We start from the raw sequence: 13,338 nt of genomic DNA on the forward strand, positions 1-13,338 counted from the left end.
CATCCTCTGACCTGTGGCTATTACTGCACTGGATCATTCCCAAGGGCAGTGACACCAAAACTCTCTCCTTTGCAATGAGCTTGGTCGAGCTTTCTAAGCATCACACTATCTGTGGAGCTCTGAGTACAAGCTTCTGATGCATCACTGTGGTACCCAGGCCTGTTCAGAAGACCCAGCTGGGATGGGCTTGTAACTGCTGGTGTAACAGCACAGTGGTCATTTGCCTAACGGATATGGGATCAGCACAGTGCTCAAGGGATGGTTCTTTGGGAAAGAGCACTGGAAGATGCACATTTGCTCAGGGTGCAGTAAAGTAGTTAACCTCATTTGAAGTCTGTCTGTTTTCATTACTGGCATAGCTGTAGGACAGTCTGTTGCTATGAATTAAACCAAAATCAAACCCAGATAATGCCCCTTAACTCGGTTGATGAGAGGAGATCTCCAAAGCTTTAAAAGGGGAAACAAAGTCAAGAGTTTACTAAAATGCACCGTTTATTCTTCCCCATCATTTCCATGATGAACCAGTTTGTGCTTGTCCTGGAAGAAATGTCAGCAAAGGTTATTGTGACCACCAGGATCTAATGAGAAGCTCTTCCTCGAGATGCAGCGCACAGCCCTCTTAATTAAACACCCATCCTCATAATCAAATCCTTGGCTTTGGGAGATGTCACCTTGTGTAACTTGATTAGATTTTACTCTGCTAGGGGATGGAATCAATTTTTCTTCTAAGTTGTTTGCTAAGAGGTTTTTTATTAATAACGCAAATGGAAATCTGACTTGGAAGGTCTCCTCATATAGATCTGCTGCTTCTTGCCAAGTCGATGTTCTTGGCGCTGTTGCTGAATCAGTGATGACTTTGGCTTGTTCTGGGCCTTGCTTTTCCCTACATCATTTCCTTGTGCCAGTTGCTCATCTGTAGAATCCAAGTATCTCTTCCCTAAACTCAGAATGTGATGCCCCCGGCAGTGTTCAAGGCCAGGTTGGAGCAAGCTGCTTTAGGGGAAGGTGTCCCTGCCCATGGCAGAGGGTTGGAACTGAATGAGCTTTAAGGTCCTTTCCAACCCAAACCATTCCATGATAATCTCTTGCTCCTTTCAGGTATCCCAGTTCACTGTGGATGGTTACAACCTGATGGGGTTTGTCCCTTAAGGTTTGCTTTAAAACCTCAGGTTACACAAATCCAACTCGGGCAAAGATGCAAATGCCTTGAAAACCCAAACTCTGACACTTCAAAAGCAAGCAGGTTTCCTAGGGGAAAGGCAGGCCCATCTGGGCTGAGTGGCTCTGACATGTTGCGTGACTGCCTCTTTCTGTAGCTCCAATTCACTTATGCAGTAAAACATTTATGTTGTAGAGCAGCAGGGCTTGTTTGCAGGAGTGAAGGGAAATTGCTCAGGTAGCAAATGCTCCTCTGGGCTTCTCTTCCCTTTAGGCAGCAGATCTGTGTGTGGATGGGCAGCCTGGACACTTGAGAAGCCCTGCATTTGATGCCTGCTCAGCACTGGGATGCATTATTGATGTATTGTGAGCAGATGTGAAGGGCTACGTGTGTTGTGGGTCTTAATGCTGTTCGTCTCCGTGCATTTATGAACCTGCATAGCTCTGCAGGTCCTGGGGGTGTGTGTATGCTAGGAATGAATTGTAAATGTTCACTTGTTTTAAGATCCCTTTATCACATCTGAGAGATCATTAAACAAAGCAAACACCATCAATCAGATTCATGGGTAAAATGGGACAGGCAGTTACATTAGGGGATTAGAATCATGGATTCTTGGAGGTGCTGTGGAACAGCAAGCAAAGGGCTGGGTTCAAATGGGCTGCTGGAAGGATCCTTGCTGGACTATAGATCATCAGTATAGTTTTCCAAAGTATCCTAAAGGAATGAGCTTTCAGTATTTAAATCCTTTCTTACCTCTTTGCCTTATGTGTTCCATTTCCCCCTCTGTATCCCCAGCATAGCGATCCCTTCTCCTTTATCTGGTTGTTTTTGGATGTAAGCATATGCTGCAAAATAGCATTTTACTCTATGGTTGATGGTTTGAGGCTTCAAAATCTAATGTCAACCCAAACCAGTGTCCCTGCAGGAGGCATTGGTATGATATTCGCTTAGGGAAACAGCAAACCTGCCTTAATGATGCACTAGATTTGTTGCTCTGTAAGGCCTGATGTAATTGTTATAATAAATAGATATTGTAGATAAGCATATACTGTAAATAAATGTGACTTTTAAGTTTCATTTCCTTTGGCTGGGGAAAAGAAACACACCAAAGTGCCATGGATACCCATATCCCTTGATTTACTTTAGTGCCAAATATGAATGTGGCTGGCTTTGAGTCTAAATTGGAGATGCAAATCTTGCCTTTTAATGACTTCAATGTCACTTTGTCCCGTGAGCCTCCATTTTCTATGCCTAAAGTCTTAATCCAAAAGGTGTATTTTTAACTGCAGATCAAACCACTCTTATTCTCATTTCTTTCATCTGCTTGGATCCCAGCATGCGGGTGCCAGAGCATCAGGCTAGAATTAATAGGCACTGAGCAATTAAAGTCAATATGGATGCACTAACATTGCGTTTGGATAGAATAATGCAGGCATGGTCCTAAGCTGCTCACACCACCCATTCACTTCTGGTTAGTGCTCAGTTTGTATGTGAACACAACAGCAGCAATAAAGAGTTACCTGTTTTTTACCCATCAACCTTTCATAAAGCTATTCTTAGTGCAGAGTGCCTTCAAATGCCCTGTAAGTCAATGGGATTTGAAAGGTATCCCTAGATCTCAAGGTCTGGTCCCATGATTCCTTTGATTTAAGGGACCTTTTTGCAGCCCACTGGGTCTGCTTCACTCTGCAGCAGATTAGTGCATCGTTAGATCTCAGTCTCCTGTGCACACAATGATTAATGGTGCCATCAGAGGCTTGAGACTCTCATAAGCTCCAGTGACATATTCTGCAGTAAGTGGGCTAACTCCTGCTATTCATCAGGGTTGGGAGGAAGAGAAGGGCTCCAGGAAGCTAATTGGAGGTTTGCAATGGGAATTGGAAGTCAAGGCTCCAGGCTGCTGCTCCCTTGAGTCTGGGGCCATGCTTTACTTCCTCATTAGTTGGGAAATGTTAATCCATGTGCTACAGCTTTCATGGAAAACCTTTGTGCCTTTGTAGTGTTCAAAGTAAAAGCACTGGAAAGCCCGAATGAGATCTGTGAGCTTGGGGAACGGGAATGAAAAGGGGACTCGGAGCCTTGGATCGATGCTATTAAAGTTGTATGATGCTTTGCAGATGGCTGGGTATAAATCTCTGAGCTGCCCACCTATTGCTTTTGCATCGTGTAGTGGCTAAATATAGACAAGTGTTTCTTTGACTGGCGTCGCTAGTACAGCTCTGCTGAACACAAGGGACCCTCATCAGTTTGTACCAGCACAGGGTTATTTGTGATGGCAAGTAATAAACTAGGAATGACCAATGTATATTTGTGTTGTTGCACTGAAAACACACAGTCTGGGTCTTCAAGCACCTGCACCCCCTGCTCCCCCTCTCCATCTCTGCTGGCATCAATTCCCATGGCTCTGGGTACCAAATTCTTGGTGCTATCTGGGCTCTGTGGATGTGGTAGTGATGGGGAAACTGCCAGAGGCAGCAGCTTTAATGGGCAGAGAATGTTGTAGGTGGATTCTGAAAGATGGCAAATCTGAGACATACTCACATCAAACAGTCCCCTGAACAAAACACTTCCTTGCATCCGGATGAGTTTGGACTTTTTCATCTATACATTAACAAGCAAAGGTACCTGAGGGATGGGGGGGAAGATGGGAGAGGGGAATGGCAGCCACTTAGCCTCCACAACTGTGATGCACATGCAGATATTGAATGATTCTATGTATCAAACTAATTACAGTAATGAAAGTATAATAACAATAATCCTCTAGCAGCCCCTGAGATTGCTTGATGACATATTGAGCATCGTTTAGTTTGCCACTACTTTAATCCATATTTAGTTGATGACTAATGAAATACAACCCAGAGCTCTTTGTTATGAGCCCTTTTATTGAAGTAACTTAGGGAGCTATTTATTATCCAGTTCCTATTTTAGTTCCCAATTGCTTTCTGGGGTATGGCTGCAGTGAGTATTCAGACTGAAAGCAAGGGCTCTGAATTATGATGTGGCTCCACGTACAGACAGAAATCACCATTCTGGCCCCGGAGCAATGATGGAGCTGGGGTCAAACTCCACTTGTGCACTGGGTTTGGAGACAAACAGACCTTCAGGCATTGAAGGTAATTTTGTATGTTATTCTATTAAGGTGAGCATTTCCTTCCTGACAGCTCTGCCTTGAAGCAAGAGAACTGATTGATGGCCCATGTTAGCTGATACATGACTTAAATTTGCACTTCAGTGCTATGGACAATAAATGGAGCAAAAAGTGCTTGGTGCTGAGTCAGTACAAGCTGGAATGGTGTGAAGTTGTCTCCTTCCCTGTTGCTGCATGCAGGTTTCCAGCCACATCTGTCACATAAATAGGATGCGCATCTTCTGAGGGACCACAGGGAGTCAAAAGGTGGTTAAAAGGCATCCACTGCTCAGGTGAAGCTGAAGCTGGAGGCATCACTGCTGCTCTGCTTCCCCTCTACAGGGTTGCTCAGGCTATGTAGGGAGGGAGTAAAGTGGGACTGAACTAGTAGAACAGCACATTGCTTTGGTGTAAATGCCAGCAAGCCACAGAGCAGGGAAGAATCCACTCCCCAAAGCACAGGGGGTTGTAGTGAACCTCATAAATCTCTTCTTTCCTGGAGACACGTTGGGTTTATCTGTGCAGGCAGTGTGGAAATTAAGGCAAGCAGCCTCTAAGTGTGGTTTTCCCTTGGGGAGCTGAATGAGGTTTATTCTGGGATATGAAATGTCAGTCAGCCGGGGCCGCGTGTAAAGAGGCAATGTTATTTGTGAGGCTGCAGCGTTCCACTTTGTACTTATTGTTCTGTGCCTGGTGATAATGTTTGCATTTCAGCCTGCCTGACCTTGACTAGCAGCATTAAGTCAGTGTGTTTCAGTCAGTACTGATACAGGAATACGGATATCTATTATACTAGACAGGGAGTGGATACTGCAGCATTCACACAGTACCCTTCAGTAGCCCAGGAGCTTGCAGTGTGGCTCCTTCCCACAATTAGCTGAGTTGTTAAGTGCCTGAAATAGCTTTTATAGAGTGAAGAAAGTAGCAGAAAGCAAGAACTAAAGGGGAAAAAGGGCTACAAGAAAAACAAATCCTGAGCTGCAAGGCAAAACAGGTAGGAATGTGCCTGTCCATCCTTGTGGGATCCAGCCCTGCGGAGCTTTAGCAAGGTTTTGGTGCTATAGGAGTGTCTGTAACAGGCAGCTTTGGGGCTCTGAGGTGAATTCTGTATGGCTCTGTGGCCCAGAAAGCATGTGAAGGGTTAAACTTACTGCTGGGCTTAAGCACGGTGTCAATTAGAGCACGATTGCAGCACTCTGTGGTTGGGGATCTTGCATTGATCACACTCCCTTCTGTCCCAGGGCTGGTGGAAGCTGAAGCGGGTCCTTACTAAGGATGCTCCTGCCAGGCCCACCTTTGTTCTGCATGGGGCAGGCAGCTTAGTCCTGCCCCTGCTGCCTTTGGTGCTCCAAACAGGGCTGCAGAGATGAGAAAGGGATTTTCCCCAAAGCACAAAGCAAATCAGTGGCTGCAGCAGCAGCTCTGGTTTCCCAGCATCAGAGGGAGGGAGTGACTCTTCCCAAGGACAAACCCCTTGTAACACTGCAGAAATCACAACCCAGGAGCATCTCTTTTTAGGAGACACCTTGAAGTTTTCTTGTTGATGCTGCAATTGTTGCATAAAGGGCTTGGTCTGGTGTTGCTTGGCACAAGCAGCTTTGCCTAATAGGATGCTGAGGACTGGTACCCCGGGATAACGGCAGTGATGCTCCAGACCGGTTCCACTTGCAGGGCTGGGCTCTAACCAGGCTCTTTGCTCCAGCTGGCTTACAAGCAAGGAGCAGCACAAAGCACTCTATGTATATTAAGGTGAAGCTTTAACTGCCCAGAGCAATTTGCTTGCTGATCCTTTTGTCTGGCCTACTGCTGTTTCTTGTGCTGTTCTTCAGCATAGTGGTAGTGAAGCTGCCTTAATTACTGCAGATAAAATAAATCAGGGGAATCTCATTGCAAATGCAGGGAGACGAGACAAGCCTACAGCTCCCTGAGTCATCCTGCCAATAAGGCTATTAATTCTAGTCTGAGGGAACAGACTGCATATTCAGAGGCACTCTGAAGAGGTATTGCAGGCTTGCAGGTCTGTGGGATGCTTGTTCCCACACTGATGGCTAAAGGATCCGACCAGATCATAGGTGATGTAATGGTGTCTGAGCTGCCAAAAGGAAGAGACAATGCATGGAAAGACTCCTGGGTAGAAGACCTTAAACCTTATTTCTTTCATGGTAAGATTGATGGAGAAAGTGTCATGTCCCTATCTCTGTAATACCCACAGGAAGATGTGCTTATTGTACTGTATTAGATCCAGTGGTTGTACACCCAGGTTTGCTGATTTGATTGCACGGGTAAATGAATCAAAGGCAGATTAGAGCAATGACTTCAGACAGGAGGGAATCTTGTGTCCATTCCCAACTCTAGCACTTGGATAAGTCACCTTCTTTCTCACTGCATCAGTGTTCGCTTTACCTCTCACTGAGATCATTATAGCAGTGGGTCCTAAACTGTGTCCTTGAGATCTGGTGCTTGCCCAGGGTGTGGAGAGCCATGCCTGAGGTCTTGTACAATGTACTTTGGTTTGTGGCCAGTATTGGATTAATGGATCTGCAGGCTGAAGCTTTATAGGTTTTACAGTATCAGCCAATGGAAAGGATGATGCTTCTGCCTTAAATGTTTTATGCAACTGATCCTAAACTGAAGCTTAGGACCAGAAAAAGCAAACTAAGGTGGAAAACACAAAGGTGGGAGGCAGCTGGTGATGTCAGTGCCAGAAGTGTGTCGGGTGCTTTAGTAGGGGTCAATGCTGCAGGGCTGAGAGCTCTCTGCCTATAGTGAGGATTGGGAAAACCGTAAGTGTCCTGCATTGCACAGGCAAACTCCAGGCTGTGACTGGGTTTCACTGCCCTGTTCACTGGATATGACCCCCCTCTCCTATGCACAGCTGTAATTTCTACTTGCACATCCCTATGCGGATGTCTTCTCACCTCCTTCCTGTTCTTCATCTCTTTCTGCAGCTGGTTCACAAGTGTGAATTGTCAATAAGTGTTTAGTTTTTCATCTTCAAGGTTTTTCTCCTCTTCCTTCTCCCCTGTGGCTTATGGGAAGTTCCCTCCCATCTGTTCCTGCCATATGTTCCTGGTGGCAATTTGCCCCCTGGATTAGAACGTGGGGACGACTGGGACATTGCATTGCAAAGTGGGATTCAGCTGCACCTAAAAAAGAGCTCAGCCCAAACCCCAAACGTGCTGGTTTTCCTCTGCCTGCGTGTTCACACACACAAAATCAGTGATCATTGCTGGATGCTGCTATTCCAAAGGCTGTGGTGTATTCCTGCTCTGCATTGGTGCAAATCAGTGCCATCTACCAACAGGCCCATAGATGTAATGGACTCAAGTAGGTTGGACCTAGATAGTCTGGGTTTGAGGTGTGGCAACTGAGAAGCCAGCTGAGATAGCCAAAGAGTGATGTTCATACAAGCTGGAGGAAGCAGGGATGCTTTGCACCCAAGACATGAAGGGTTCCAGGCATTTCTATACCCCAGAGCACAGATTTTGAGCCAATAACATGGCAAAATAAGTAAGTTTATCATTCTCTGAAGTTGCCAGCCCTGAGTGAGGCTATTTTAGAGCCTATACTCCAGTGTGTGGCAGGCAGAGCTTCCTGCTGTAGGGCTATGTTCGTACACAGGATGGCTGCATAAAGCCTCATTTGTTTTCAGACAAACCTGCTAAAATGCATTAAAACTTAAAGGTTGGGTTCTGTTCCTTCTGCTTGTAGCAGGATGTGAAGATGTGGGGTTGTTATCCCATGTTCACATGCTCTGTTGTAGCTCTGGTTTGCTGGATGCTCCCAATTTAGTTTGAACCCTACAAAACAGAAGTCAAAAAGTCTCTAGAATGAGTTTAAACCCGAATCTGCATAATACAAGCAGGATTTAAGCAGGTTTCAAAGGCACAGCAGACCCATGGGCACCGTGTGGTTGCATCTTTAAATCTCCTACAGCAGAAGGGTGTTTTCCCCCATGTAGAAAACCCCACCCATATCTCTGCAGTATCTGCAGCAGGAATTAGAAAGTCCACTGGGACATCTAGGTCAGCATGAGCAGATCTGACATCAGCCTGCAGATTATGCCCACGATCAACAGTGCTGCAGTTGTTTTTCTTCCCCCTCCCTGCTTTGTATTAGGGGAAAATGAGTCTCCAATGGCAATGCTGAGAAATGCTAAAATGCCTTCACAGGCAGCCCTGTCAAAATGCCATCCTCTCGTCAGGAAAACCTCCCATTGCCTTCTGTGTGGAGAATGGATATAACCCTAATAATGTATATAACCCTAATAATGCATATAACCTGATAATATATAACCCAATAATGTATACAACCTGATAATGTATATAAACTGATAATGTATATAGCCCAATAATGTATATAACCCGATAATGTATATAACCCAATAATGCATACAGCCCGATAATGTATATAAACCGATAATGTATATAACCCAATAATGTATATAACCCAATAATATATATAGCCCGATCATGTATATCTGCTAATGCAGCACTGACTGGAATTCAGAAGCCCAGCAGATGTAAGAGGAATTAAGCTGAAAGCTGCTGCTGATGCAGGGAGGAGAAGTGAACCTGTGTTATCTGCAAAGCCAGGCTTTTGGCAGCAGGAGCAGTGGCCAGGTTCAGAGCTCAGTTGCACTGTGTCTAACCAGAGCTGCTCCACCAGTTCCATAGAATTGCTCTGGCTGCTCTGCAAGTGAATTTGCCCTGAACTGGCAAATCTACACCAAAACATAGGCCCTGCCTATGTTCTAATTCCCTCTTCAGATCCATACGTTAAGATACAGTTCTGAACTCTCCAGTTTCCTGTGCTTTTCCCAGCCTCAGGGGTTGTCTCTTGCATCCTATTTTTACACTATTCTAATTATGCTGGCCTCGGTGGAATTAAGCCTGATGTGTCCTAGGGTAAAACTAAACTCGAGTTCCCCCATTCTAAGCCCAATTATACTTTGGTGTAAATCACTGGAATTAACCTTAATTTTACCACGTTGTACCTTGGGACCAAATTTATCCCTCCAGATAGTGCTAAAGCAGCTGGGAATAGTCACGTTCTCTCACAACTTGGCTTTGAAGTGAGGTGGAAACCTTAAAGCTTTCCTTATTTCCTACAGGATGTAATCATGTGTTATACCTTCTCTATGGGCCATCTGAAAGTGGAATAGGGTCTGGAAATGGAGTTCACATCAAGTCACCCTATTGGAATAAATAGTGAGGAATCCTGGTATCTAGATGCACAATAGCAGCACCAGATTGAAGCTGCAGAGATTGATGCTGCTGTGCTGATAGTGGGAGAAATAATCCAAGCTAGGTAGGATGTCTGTTTCTTAAGCAAAGGGCAGGACTGGATGGTGCCTTTCTGTCACTGGAGTGGTGACATGCATGGATTACTGTCCTAAGAAGCCTCTTTGTTCCCCTGCAGAGTCCCATTAACTTCCCGTAGGCAAACGGGTCTGTCTTTGAGGACTCGGTTGCAGACTCTATCTTCTGCTCGACGTGGCTATAAGTACTTAGTCTTATTATTTTCCTGACTTGAACACCTTCCAGGCTGGAATGCAGTAAAAATGACATTTAGAGAGCAAATTGTGACATAATTCTGAGTTCTAAAGTGTATTGGAACAGAAAGCTCCATGGAAGGACAGAGTAAGGAATTATCATTCTCCCTCTAAATGCAATAACCTTTCTGTCCTGCGAGAAGACAAATATATTTGTAAGTTCCTCTGCTTTTATAAATGCAATTCCCTAACTTTATTCTTGCTCTTTTCCTCCTCTGGAAAGTAGGACATCAAAAAGACAGCAGGTAAAGACCAGCCAGCAAATTATGGTGGTACTGCTGCCCTTTATCTCCTGGTTATGGTTTGGGGAGGGGAAGTAAAAGCTTTGGATGTGATTGTAAAAGGCTTTCACTAGCATATTGTTCTTGCAGTGCTTTAGGTATTACATACCAGTTAATGGAAATGCAGGAGGGCAAAAGTTGGTACCTTGATGTAGCTTCTGCACGCCTCGATCAAACAGGACATCTCTCTTTAATGACTGAGTCCTTCAGCAAAACTCTTGGGTTCCTACACTTAAGGGTTAGCTCCATGATTTTATAGCAATAACTGGTCCAAAAAGCTGGCACAAGAGCAAGGGCTTCAGCATAAGGATTCCTTCTGAATGGAGGTGTAGCTGGTTTGGGTCTGGGTAATGGAAGGGGAAAAGAAAGGAAGAAAGGAAGAAAGGAAGAAAGAGCAGCCAGATAAGGCTGCATCAGTCACAGGACAACTGTAGGGCATCAACAATGCTGTGGTTCTGTGCCCAGGACTAATCCTGAGTGAGAGAAGCACAAAGAGCTGTGCAGGGCCACTAAATCTGTGCACAGGGGAGTGAGCCTTTCTGCTGGGAAAAGGAGGTGAAAGTGGCTGCAATCTGTACCTTCCATTCTCTCCTTCAAGGCTTCACACTGAGACTTAAATAGGAGTCCTGGGGCTGCCAGGCTTTGGGTGAATTTGACCTACAATGAATACAGATTATCTAATTTTGCAGCATCTGTTTAATAGATGCAATTAGATTGAAGTGCTGGGACTCACCTGGAGCTTTGGGCCGTGCTGGGAAGTGTTTGGGTTGGCAGTTACTGCTGCATGACTATTAATTCCTTTTCCATTTCATAAGCTGAAACGTCATTAATTAAAGCACCTTTCTCTTATGGAGGCAACACTGTATTAAAGGCCATTGGGTTAAATAAGCCTGAAGAGCATCCTATACTGATAGATACAGCAGTAAGGACCTGATTAGGTTATTAACAAGTAATGAGTAATTTTCTCCCAATTACTGTGCTGCAGCTGCAGTTCTATCCTTTAGGAAGGGGCTTCGGTGTTCCAAGGCACAGGAAGGCAGTGCCCTTGGTCTGCAGGTGTGTTCTGAGCCTCTGCATTGTGGGGTCAAGGGCAATATCACATCACCTTAAAACAGCACTGCCGCTTCAATTGCTTTGGTTGTCATGTTGAAGGCAAACTGATGTGAGCCTTATTCAACACTAAACTTAATATATTTTCTCTTTAAAAGCCTGAGCTGAAGTCTGAGACATGAGTGGGGATTGATCTGGGGTTGTCTGCTCTAGTCAGCCCTTAATATTGTAAAGTTAGTGAAACAAGATTACGTGGTTCCCTATCCTGGAACTCAGCCTCTGCACACAAATATCTTTGTCTTAATGCTGTCTTTTAGATTGCAGCCTGAGGGATTAAATTGAATCCAGTCAAAATCAGAGATGGAAAGGAAAGCTGGTTTTGTCAAAAAGAACTAGTTCAGATAAAGGTGATGTGAAGGGATATGGGGAGTTCAGGATTAGGATTCCCCCCTCCCTTCCCTGCTTTTTTCCCCTCCATGCTTTTATTAGTCAAGATGGGTTTCCTGCTCTCACATCAGCTGGGCTTAGCAAGGCAGGACTCGGATGTAGTGAAGAGCCAAGCCTATGGAAACGATGTTCCAGGGGTGTAAATCAGCACATTGGAAGCCTGGCCCACCATGGCCAAGCAGGGTCTGCCTGAAGGCTTCACTCAGTGCTGACATTCAGCCTCTTGTTACAGGACCTGATTTAAAAGCCACTTGCAGAGCAATTCAGGCTGGAACTTTGTGTTCTGTCCAGACAAATATTGTCTCATTAGGGAAGTAAATGACGATCACATCTTAAAGCTTCAGCTGGGGTTTGTCTTTGAAGGAGGTTTTCAGTCCTGACTCTTTCTGAGCCTGATAAGCTTGGAAAACCTCCAGAAATCCTTAATTAATTGGCTTCCTCTGAATCTGTCCAATTCCTTTGTGTCCTGAGCAAGTTTATCTTTGGAGCACTGTGTTAATGTACTGAATGAACATTGTCTTGCTCCAGTGACTGCATGAGCGTGGGTGACCTGCTGCTTCTGTCCGGTTAACTTTGTGTTTCCAGATAGGATCTGTTCAGGACACAAAGGCAATACAGGGAATTCATGGTGCAATCCATTGATGGGTGTTTTGTAACCCCATGGAGCTGTTCTGGTTGATAGCATCAGTTTAGTTTCTAACCCCTGGGAGGAGGTGATGCTGCACATCTGCATGGGCTTTTCATGCAGAGGAGGCTTAAAAGAATAGCACTTCCACTCGTATCCTTACCTCCTGTTGGATTACCTGGCTTACTTCAGGATAAGCTGTGTGGAAGGCCATGAGATGGCACTTGGTGACTGCAGCTGGCTCAGTTGGATGCACTCAGGTGCTCTGCTGCACGCTCCTTCCAACACCCAGCTCCTTGGTCTGCCTGGCAAAGCTTTGACTTCCATAGTGCTGGGAAGGGGAGGAACTGGTGCTACAAACAGCTCCTAAAACGAGGATCCCAGTGAATGCAGATGGAAAAGGGAGGAAAAGGGCCCATAGACATTGCATGAACCCTCTGAATGTGGAAGGATTTTCCCCAAAAGCTTTGGAAGATAAAAGGGGCAAGCACAGGGGAGATGTGCATTTAGTTCAGGGAGATATTATACATGCTGTGCTAGCTGGGTATAATTATTAGCCGCATGATTAAGTGTTTGATGTTCTTCATAACCAAGTTATCAACATGTTCAACATTAATTTTGCTTGTAGTGCTTTATGCAACTTTCATGCCCCATAAAATGCATGTTAAGTACTGGGGATGTTTGATAATGATGCTTTCGCTAGGGCATGATTGTAAAACTCCTTGGGGTTAAAACAGATGCAAACCAGCAGTGAATAAACTTTCCTTGACAGGATAGGTGAGGAAATAGAGCTTAAAGATGGATCTTGGTGCAGTAAAGGTAGATGGTATTGAACTTCTGTTTAGTTTCAGTGGCACTGCTTTGAACCTGCATTGAAGTCCATGTAGTGATTGGGTTTCCTTGTGTTAAAGTTAAATTAGAAAGCAAAGAGCAATTTAGTTGTGAGTGATGGAAAACCTAATTCAATAGGAGCAAGTGGTCCTGGTTCTCTCTTCAGTTGTGCCAGGAATGATTGCTCTGGTCATTCTAGGATATATATATTCATGTATATGCTTACTTACCATTGGCAGCTGCTAAATGGGTGACAAATAGATA

The sequence above is a fragment of the Melopsittacus undulatus genome, chromosome 18 (assembly GCF_012275295.1).
Source record: "Melopsittacus undulatus isolate bMelUnd1 chromosome 18, bMelUnd1.mat.Z, whole genome shotgun sequence".
Lineage (NCBI taxonomy): Eukaryota > Metazoa > Chordata > Aves > Psittaciformes > Psittaculidae > Melopsittacus > Melopsittacus undulatus.